The sequence below is a fragment of the Mytilus trossulus genome, chromosome 9 (genome assembly GCF_036588685.1).
Source record: "Mytilus trossulus isolate FHL-02 chromosome 9, PNRI_Mtr1.1.1.hap1, whole genome shotgun sequence".
Lineage (NCBI taxonomy): Eukaryota > Metazoa > Mollusca > Bivalvia > Mytilida > Mytilidae > Mytilus > Mytilus trossulus.
In genome coordinates, this window is record NC_086381.1 from 28,609,898 (window position 1) to 28,621,141 (window position 11,244).

The following is an 11,244-nucleotide window of genomic DNA, read 5'->3' on the forward strand; positions in this document are numbered from 1 at the left end:
TGACATGACATGGCATGTTAAAAAGCGTGTGAAAACGCGTGACGTAGTTGCAGAGTTTTTAATATGAATGTGGTATAAATGTTCATAATTTCACATACAAATTTGTTTATATAAAAAAACAATATATATTCTACTGCAAACTTTTATTGTAGTAAGTGGTTTGTTATGTTGCTTTTAAAGCAATATACCACTAGGCACATATTTAAAACAACTGCTAGTTTCAAGTTTAGCTACATTTATTTGATAATTTCATATAACAGCACTCAATATAAATGTAAAATAGTCAAGTTCTGATCAGAATTCAGTGTCAATTTCTTTATAATTGAAAATGCTCTCCCACAGTAGGAATTGATATTTGACTGAATAAGCTTCATCAAGATTTTAAAGAATGTCATAATGTTTTGTTCATTTTGCAATGTAAAAAAAAATATCATCTATTATCTCTGCCATTGCTTCCATTGCCTGGTCAAAACTGGGTAGTTCATCAGATGATAGCTGGTACTATGAAAGCTAATCCAACAGTTCTGTGATATTTTCATCCCCATGGCCTGTAGAAATCTGTTGGCTAGATTTGAATCTGAAATTGAAAAAGAAAAATGTTTTATAAATTTGATTTCCATTAAATAAACGTGTTAAATGCTTATTTAAATAGCTACATGGTATTTCTCCTCTCCCATGTATTGTTATAATCAATGCAACATAGAATGCACAATGTGTTACTTGTCACACGATCATTTAAACTCGAACTCCAAAATATATAAATCTTGAAATTTATCTTGATACGTAAACATCGTTTTGGCTTAACAATTATCGACGCTTTAGACGACAGGACATGCACTGAAAGCGACCTATTTGTGTGCTCATTATCCACACAAAGTGAATTTGAAAGAAAGTCACAAAATCGTAAAAACTAATCAGAAACTACTTACCTTTTACTGTTTGTCCATATAGAAAAATAAACAATATGGCAGCCAAACAAATTCTTCGAATTTTTCGGTATTTATCTCCGTGTAATGAAAAAAAAACGAGAATAGCGATATCACTAACGAACAAAAAATGAAAAGAACGAAAAAGCGTGTAATTGCGTGTAAAGTGGTGAAAAGCGTGTACACGCCATGTGACAAAATTCTCGCGTGTAAAACGTTGAAAAAGCATGTATTACACGCGAATATCATGTCACTTGTCATGTATGTCTATGCCCTCTCAAATTTTCAGATGAATCCAACAAATCATTATTGGGTTGCTGCCCTAAAATTTATAATTTTAAGGAAATTTTGCAGTATTTGGTTATTATCTTGAATACTTTTATAGATAGAGATAAACTGTCAAGAGCAATAATGTTCAGCAAAGTAAGATCTAATATTCAAAAATTGTTAGAGGAACCATTAAAGGGAAACTTCGCAAAAAAATCAAAAATTGATATTATGTTCATTCTGTATAAAAATGCTCAAATTCATAGATATTAAAGTTTTATTCCGCTAGATAAGCGATCACCATCGATTTTAAATTTAGAGTATCAATTCTTTGCGATCCGCCATCTTGTCTTCTTTCCCGATTAATAAAAAAGATATGTCTATAAACCACAAAGAAACAAAACTACAGTAACCGATGTAGTCGTAATTGCGTGTCGATATCTTGTCAATCGTACGGTTGTTTTATCCGACTAACTTACTTGATACGGAAAATATTCTAACTTTAAATTAATTTAAATTACCATGGTCTGTTGTTTTTAAACTGTTGATATTGGAATTAGGTGAAAAGTCAAAGTTGAAATCATAAATAAGTGTTCCGTGAAAATTCTTTTCGAAAATCTAATTTGTTCATAATTCTTTAAAGTAATAAACTTTTTTCAAATATATATTGATCTTCCCTCATCTGATCACCGGCATGGCTAAAGGTATTACTTCCAAAGGTATTGTGAGGGGTGTGAGGTGACACGTCCAGGTATTCAAGCGATTTCCTGTCGGGCTTGCAAGCTCATGCATCGTTTCACTTCTGCAGGTATTGATCAGTGTACACGGCTGATAACTTATAACTTTCCATTTTGAACTATCAGATGTATAATTTACAACTCTGTCTTACTTGTCATTACTAAACTCATACGCTTGTTTATAAATAACATTTCTGGTGTAAAGAATATAATTCATAAAAATATAAATAATACCCAAAAAATAAGATTTGATGAAGTTAAAATCTATTTAAATATTTTTTCCAAGGGTGAATTTGGGAAAATGTAATATATAGTCATTGTCAATAGTGAAGGACAGATTGGAACAGACCAGAAATATTGATTTTAAAAAATGTACGCACTTGCCAACGATTCGTTTATACGACTGGATAGAAAGTTACGGAACTATAGCGCAATTTAAAATATATACATGTATACATTGAACATAAGAAAAAAACATATATTTTGAATAAATAGGGGTAAAAGTGTTGTAAATAGACTAGTCCACGTATGCCAACAGTATGTAATCATCGAATGTCAATAGACTATTGTATACCAAAAGAAAAAGAGAACCAATTTGATTTAAATACAGGTCGATGTATAACTTTTGCTTTGGTTCATTGAAGCTGTGGACCTAGGAAAATCACAGATTTATATTTCAATAAGATTGTTCTCGAACAAAGGAAGGAATTCGTCATCACAATTGTTATATATGCCACTGGACGAACACTTATTATCCCCAGGGGATGTGAATATTTTGCTGGGAAACTTTTGAGTATCAAAGTTTAAAATTAATTTCGGGATTTATTTTCTTTCTTTGTATTCAATAACAGAAAAAAGAATAAATTACTTGTTCGCTAAATAGGGGTATTCTTGTCAGATAAAAGACTTTTAGTTATATTTAAAAAATAGGCAAATATGACATTAAATTGGTTCTGTCTTTTTTTAAACATCGTTAAAAAGATGTGTGTCTAAGGTGAACGCCACAAGAACCCTGTAATACTAGTACGAGAGTATAGCATGTAAACATTCCTTCTCAATAATATGGTTGTATTGGAAATCTTTTCATACAGATTGACAACTCATTGTCCGATATGCATGTAATATTTGCCACATGACGCCCAAAGTTCTTTCTACCACCATCACCTTATTCTTTGATATGGCTGTAAACATCGATGGTTCACACCCAAACAAAATGGGATTAATGGACCTTCAGAGCTTCTCCGTGTTATACACTTGTGAAATATATAGACGAAATTTCTGTATTGAAATGAATCTACATCTCACAAACAGGATTTTCAAATAACGATTTTGAGTAATCATCTTACAAACCAATATAAACGTATGGCAAGATATAACCATGAAGGAATTTAGTTTTTATCAGACGCAAGAACTCATCACTATATCATAATTTCAAATATCAAGAACAAGCGGTCGATGTCGATAGTCTGTTTTCTAACTGTCCAGAGTTAGACATGTCACTTGTTCATTCTTGGAAGCCTTCATATTCCCCGTCTAACGATGGGAACTCTTTCTGATTGTGTTGACTATAAATGCTTGTATGGTAATTCTGTCGTTTATCTGTACAAGCGGTTGCATTTCCTCTCCTTTCCCAACAAACAAACGAACAAAACGCCACTAGTCTGATTTCTCTGGAGCTCATCTTCAATGGCTCTTATACGTCAGGAAACTTGCATGTATACTAAAAATGATTGTTTCATGAACAACGATGTATGGACGAACTATTATAAATTCGTCAATATCAGTTATGCATGACTAAAATATAACTTTTATTACAACTACTGTATTACTTATTTGGATTAATGACGGCTATCATGTTCAACATTGCACAAATATTATCATAGAATTTTTTTTTAAAAATCCTCAAAAATCCTCAAAAGAAATAATACCTTAGCTTAGATAATTGGTATTCTTTTCACAAAAAAATCGTGTAAATGATTGTCAAATGAATTTAATTATGTAAGAATAAAATGTTAAAAAGAAACTAAAAAAAAATCATGCATGTTGTATGTTGTATTTTTTTGTCAATTAAAAACTTTAAAATTGCAATAGTTTTATTAGCATTTAAACACAGCCAGATTTGAATACAAGTTAAGAAATTCCGGTAAAGTCAATGATATCAAACAGATGTACAATGGTATATCAAATTGGGTAATATTGCATTTAGTGTTTATTAAAGATTAAAACTACTATTTTTTGCTTCATATTTGAATCTTTACGCCAATTGCCGCTTTGAAAGTAATCAAAAATTGTTTCCTTTTATTTTTATACACTTTCGGAATTACTAATCTGAATTTTATTTTCAATTAATTTACACAATTTAATTATTATATCTTTATTCTCATCGTGTATTAAATCTTAGTGTATTAACATCGTGACAGCATATACTCTTTCTAACCTTTCTGTTTATCCTTTCCAAATAACAACATTTATACCTGTGTACGCTTGAACTCACACCTGCAGCTACATAGCTACAAGGTAAACGAATTGACCTCGTGCCGAGAAATATACAGTGACCTTTACAAAATAATATACACACTCTGCTCACACATTAGTTGCATTGAAATGATTATCAAAACAATAACGGTAAATAGAACTGAAATATTTTCAGTTCAATATCAGTAAAAATGTTCAATAAATATTTTATGAAAAATATCTGAACAATAATTAATTAAAATTTCAAAAACATTTACTAGAGATAATTTTATAGGAGTTTAATTCAATCAATACAAAACGGTATATATATGCATATTCATTTTCGTTTATACTTATATTGTGGTTAATAACTTCGACCATTCGTCAGCTGTGCGCTTTTAATTACGTATATTGTCGATAAGCTGTAAGAGTTGAACAGATTTTATTTTTTCCCAGAATTCAATAAATCGGGCTAATACGTCACGACCCACTTGAGAATTCAACCAAAAAAGTTACAAATACTTGATTTTCTCCGTTTTTAGAAGGAATATAAATTTAAAACTTCGCAAATGTGTTTTTTATGTTAAGATGAACATAATTAGATGATAAGTAAAAAATCGTGGAATTTCCCTTTAAGGAGTTATTGCCCTTTATATAGTCAATATTGAACAACTTTTCCTCATTTTTGTCGAGCCTGCAACTTTTGTTGTAGAAAGCTCGACATAGGGATAGTGATCTGGCGGCGGCGGTGTTAGCTCACTTCTTAAAAGCTTTATATTTTAGAAGGTAGAAGACCTGGATGCTTCATACTTTGTATATAGATGCGTCATGTTACGAACTTTCCGTCAGTCATATGTCCAATGTCCTTGACCTCATTTTCATGGTTCAGTGACTACTTGAAAAAAAAGTTAAGATTTTTTGTAATGTTGAATTTTCTCTTATTATAAGGGTGCAATCAACAGTTTTTTCCTATGACGTCATATTTTGAGGGACCATCTATAATTGACCCTTAGTGGTGTTAATGTTAATGAAGATACTTGTATAAAACTAGATATCATTGGAATCAGAATTTTCTCTAGTTTATGATGAAATAAAAATAAATTGTACTTTTAATAGTACCAAAAAGTTTCATCCAGAGAAAATGGGAAAAACATTGCCTAATCTATGCATAAAAAACATGAAATCAGGCCATGTGCACACCCATGCAGACATGATACATGCACATTTTTCATATTCAAAACTGTATGAATTTCATAGGTTTTTACCTGGTCTTTCTAAAAATTTATGCTTCAGGCTACATTCGCCTGCTCCGAAAAGAGCTACATTGGGTGCAAATAAGTTTTGCACTTTTTACTGCCAAAAAAACAGGATGTTTACAGTTTGTCTCCCCTTAAAACATGTGTATTTAATCTAATTTTAAAAAATTATTTTGATCATACAACCTGTTTTAATTGAAGCTAATTAACTTATTTTTACAATCAAATATAAAAAACATGATACTTTTTTACCAATTATGTTGATAAAAAGGGACTTCCCTCCAAGTCTATTTTTAGTTGGGGAATAACCCCTAGTTTTTTATACGAAACTGTTTATAGCACCCTTAAGCAAAACCTTGTATGCGATATATAAAAACTTCTCAGCTTTTATGAATCTGTACACAATACCGATTAAAATGATGTCTTACTTTAAGGATTGTGACCCCGAATGGTGAAACTACAGCTAATTTTATATGTTGCATAGTTGTGGTATTTTGGCCAGTGGCAAATAGTTGAACTGGCATATTCCAAACATTTCCTGTATTCTATTGTCATCAGTTTATTTAAAAAGAAAAAACATAAAATTGGGTTTCTTTTGAATAAATAGAATAAAAACTGTAAAATTAGCATAAATAAAGTTACTTTAAACATATTTTGTCCCTATTATTATATGAACTAAGTTGTAGCTGAGTTGAGAAAAATATTGAAATAGTGTATTTCTTATATATGATACTTGGAGCCTTTTACACTACAAACTGCTCAGAGTCTGAATTGACCAGTTTTTGTGCTCGACCAGTAAATTCGAGCACACATTTTACTCGACTAGTCTCGACATTGTCTCGACTGGACTTAACTGTACTTAAGTGTACTCGACTAGGTCTCGACTTTACTTAATTAGTCTGAAATGGTCTTGACCAAGGCTAGACCTGTCTCGACCTGTCTTGACTAGTCTCGACTCAGTCTGAACCAGTCTCGACCTGTCTCGACTAGTCTTGACCTTCAAATTTAGTTTTGACTGGTATAAAGAAGCCCATCTAACTAAATTAAATATTGATCTTACAAAATTCAAGCTTATTAGGTAGCTTGATTACTGGCTGTGAAATAAAAAAAAAATTTTTTTTACAATAGGTAAAAATAAAAATTATTTTATAAATTCAGATAGGCATCTTTAAATTTTCTAATAACTTTTTCAAATCAACTTGGATTTTCATCAAACTATGCACCTATCTAAGATATATATCAAGCTTACTGAATCCCATTTCATTTACTTTTTTCTTGTAAAGCTATGAAATTTAAGAATTAAAGTCATCTCGGTAAAAAAAGCTAGGATTTGCAATTTGGACAAAATAGAGATAGGCATCTTTAATTTTTTTAATAACTTTTTCAAAATCACTTGGATTTTCATCAAACTATGTAGCTATCTTAGATATATATCAAGTTTACTGAATCCCATTTCATTTACTTTTTTGTTGTATTGCTGTAAAATTTAAGAATTAAAGTCATCTCGGTAAAAAAAGCTAGGATTTGCAATTCAGACAAAATAGAGATAGGCATCTTTAATTTTTTTAATAACTTTTTCAAATCAACTTGGATTTTCATCAAATTATGCAGCTATCTTAGATATATATCAAGCTTACTGAATCCCATTTCATTTACTTTTTTGTTGTTTGCTGTAAAATTTAAGAATTAAAGTCATCTCGGTAAAAAAAGCTAGGATTTGCAATTCAGACAAAATAGAGATAGGCATCTTTAATTTTTTTAATAACTTTTTCAAATCAACTTGGATTTTCATCAAATTATGCAGCTATCTTAGATATATATCAAGCTTACTGAATCCCATTTCATTTACTTTTTTGTTGTATTGCTGTAAAATTTAAGAATTAAAGTCATCTTGGTAAAAAAAAAGCTAGGATTTGCAATTTGGACAAAATAGAGATAGGCATCTTTAATTTTTGTAGTTACGTTTTCAAATCAACTTGGATTGTCATCAAACTATGCAGCTATCTTAGATATATATCAAGCTTACTGAATTCCATTTCATTAACTTTTTTGTTGTACTGTTGTAAAATTTAAGAATTAAAGTGATGTTGGTAAAAAAAGGTTTTTTAGATTTTAGTTGTATTGCCGTAAAATTTAAGAATCAACGTATTCTAGGTAAAAAAAAGCTAGGATTTGCAGTTTTGACAAAATAGAGATAGTACACTATAATTGTTTCATAACTTTTGGAAATCAACTTAGATTTTCATCAAACTCTATAACTATCTTTGCAATACTCTTGCTAAATATCTTACTAAACCATAAGTTGTTATTTAGTTTGGTGTATTTCTGTCAAATTTAAGAATTTAATTAATCTACATGTAGGTCAAAAAGCTTTGATATTAGAAATATATCTTTCTTTAAATAAAAATATCAAATTTTTGTTTTAACAAAAAAAAGGTGTCTTTTTTAAGATTTCATATCTTTTTCAAATCAGCTTTAACAAAATAAACCCCTTTTTTTGTAGTAAAACAAAAAAATAATATCATGAACATTCATAACAATCCTTGATAACCTTTTAAAAAAAAAAATGTGTTCCAAAGTTACAGTAAACATTTATTTTAATCAAATCTTAAAATATTTTTTTGTCAAATTTAATGACATGGCACTATACATGGTTTAATTACATCAGTACACCTGAGTTTTACAGGTAAAAAGAAAGCCCTACTTTTCTTACACTCGTGTATTACTTATCAAGAGAATTAAAAAAGCCTTGCGATTTAGATTTAACAGGATGTTGCAACTTTGAATAAATGTTATTTAGAATTTAAAACTCTCTGGTAGATGTGATCTTTTTAATAAGTTTGCCCCAAGCAGAAGGTATTGCCTTATAAATCACCACAAATCAGAAGAACTATTTGAATAATTTCTTTTATTTTTCTGTGCTTTTTGATATATTTATAGGATATATATATCAAAAGGAATAAAACATTAAAAGAATTATATAACTAATTTATATATACTTTTTCCAAAATTATGAGGAAAGATATATATCTAATATTGTAGCTTTTTGACCTACATGTAGACTAATTAAATTCTTAAATTTGACAGAAATACACCAAACTAAATAACAACCTATGTTTCAGTAAGACTGATACATCACCAAGGTAGCTATATAGTTTGAATAAAATTCAAGTTGATTTGAAAAAGATATTAACAAGTTTAAAGTGTACTATATCTATTTTGTCAAAACTGCAAATCCTAGCTTTTTATACCCAGATTAAATTAATTATTAAATTTAACAGCAATACACCAAACTAAATAACAATCTGGGATTCAGTAAGATTAATACATCAACAAGGTAGCTCTATAGTTTGAATAAATCCAAATTGACTTGAAAAAAATATTAAAAAAATTAAAGTGTACTATCTTTATTTTGTTTGAACTGCAAATTCTAGCTTTCTTGACCTAGATTAATTAAATTCTTAAATTTGACAGCAATTCAACAAAAAACAAAATAACCTGGGATTCAGTAAGCTTGATATATATCTAAGAGAGCTGCCTAGTTTGATGAAAATCCAAATTTATTTGAAAAGGTTATTAGAAAATTTAAAGTGTGCTATCTCTATTTTGTCCGAATTGCAAATCATAGCTTTTATTTATCTAGATGACTTTAATTCTTAAATTTTACAGCATTACAAAACAAAAGTATATGAAATAGGATTCAGTAAGCTCGATATATATCTAAGATAGCTACATAGTTTGATGAAAATCCAAGTGATTTTGAAAAAGTTATTAAAAAAATTAAAGATGCCTATCTCTATTTTGTCCAAATTGCAAATCCTAGCTTTTTTTTAACGAGATGACTTTAATTCTTAAATTTCATAGCTATACAACAAAAAAGTAAATGAAATGGGATTCAGTAAGCTTGATATATATCTTAGATAGGTGCATAGTTTGATGAAAATCCAAGTTGATTTAAAAAAGTTATTAGAAAATTTAAAGTGTACTATCTCTATTTTGTCCGAAATTTCAAATCCTAGCTTTTTTTACCAACATTTCTTTAATTCTTTAATTTTACAGCAATACAACAAAAAAGTAAATGAAATAGGATTCAGTAAGCTTGATATATATCTAAGATAGCTGCATAGTTTGATGACAATCCAAGTTGATTTTAAAAAGTTTTCAAATAAATTAAAGATGCCTATCTCAATTTTGTCCAAATTGCAAATCCTAGCTTTTTTTACTGAGATGACTTTAATTTCTAAATTTTACAGCAATACAAAACAAAAGTAAATGAAATGGGATTCAGTAAGCTTGATATATTTCGAAGATAGCTGCATAGTTTGATGAAAATCCAAGTGATTTTGAAAAAGTTATTAAAAAAATTAAAGATGCCTATCTCTATTTTGTCCAAATTGCAAATCCTAGCTTTTTTTACCGAGATGACTTTAATTCTTAAATTTCATAGCTATACAACAAAAAAGTAAATGAAATGGAATTCAGTAAGCTTGATATATATCTTAGATAGGTGCATAGTTTGATGAAAATCCAAGTTGATTTGAAAAAGTTATTAGAAAATTTAAAGATGCCTATCTGAATTTATACAATAATTTTTATTTTTACCTATTGTAAAAAAATTTTTTTTTTATTTCACAGCCAGTATCAAACTACCTAATAAGCTTGAATTTTGTAAGATCAATATTTAATTTAGTTAGATGGACTTCTTTATACCAGTCAAAACTAAATTTGAAGGTCAAGACTAGTCGAGACAGGTCGAGACTGGTTCAAACTGAGTCGAGACAGGTCGAGACTGGTTCAGACTGAGTTGAGACTAGTAAAGACAGGTCGAGACAGGTCAAGCCTTGGTCAAGACCATTTCAGACTAATTAAGTAAAGTCGAGACCTAGTCGAGTACACTTAAGTACAGTTAAGTCCAGTTGAGACAATGTCGAGACTAGTCGAGTAAAATGTGTGCTCGATTTTACTGGTCGAGCACAAAAACTGGTCAATTCAGACTCTGAGCAGTTTGTAGTGTTAACTATAAAAAGTACAAAAAATATAAATTAATGAAAAAAAAATCCATGTTACACTAATCAGTAGTACAGGCCAAAGAAGAAAAAATCAACACTTTGCATGTGCAACTTTTGGTTCCATATATAGGAGAGAATTAATAAAAGTATCACGACGTCGCAATAATCTGAAAAACTTCAAAATTTGAACAGAGTCTGGTTTTCTTATATCTGGTTGCTATGTACAAATCTGTAATATTTGCATTAAATATACCAAACTGATGCTTTAAAATTAATGTACACATGCCATACAATATTTTTCAGAATTGTTTTAGTCCATTCACTAACACATTTCTATGCGAAAACCTCACTATATTATATGTTTGTCCCTTTAAGGGTGCAATCAACAGTTTTTTCCTATGACGTCATATTTTGAGGGACCATCTATAATTGACCCTTAGTGGTTAATGTTAATGAAGATACTTGTATAAAACTAGATATCATTGGAATCAGAATTTTCTCTAGTTTATGATGAAATAAAAATAAATTGTACTTTTAATAGTACCAAAAAGTTTCATCCAGAGAAAATGGGAAAAACATTGCCTAATCTATGCAT

The 11,244-nt window shown here is 29.5% G+C and overlaps 1 long non-coding RNA gene across 1 annotated transcript; it reads right to left on the reverse strand.

The window, feature by feature from the left end:
* Positions 1 to 218: 218 nt before the first annotated feature.
* LOC134683797 (uncharacterized) lies at positions 219 to 997 on the reverse strand. Its single transcript, XR_010101085.1, has 2 exons — positions 930 to 997; positions 219 to 577 (listed from the first exon to the last, which is right to left on the reverse strand). It is a non-coding gene; the product is annotated as an uncharacterized LOC134683797 (long non-coding RNA).
* Positions 998 to 11,244: the final 10,247 nt, after the last annotated feature.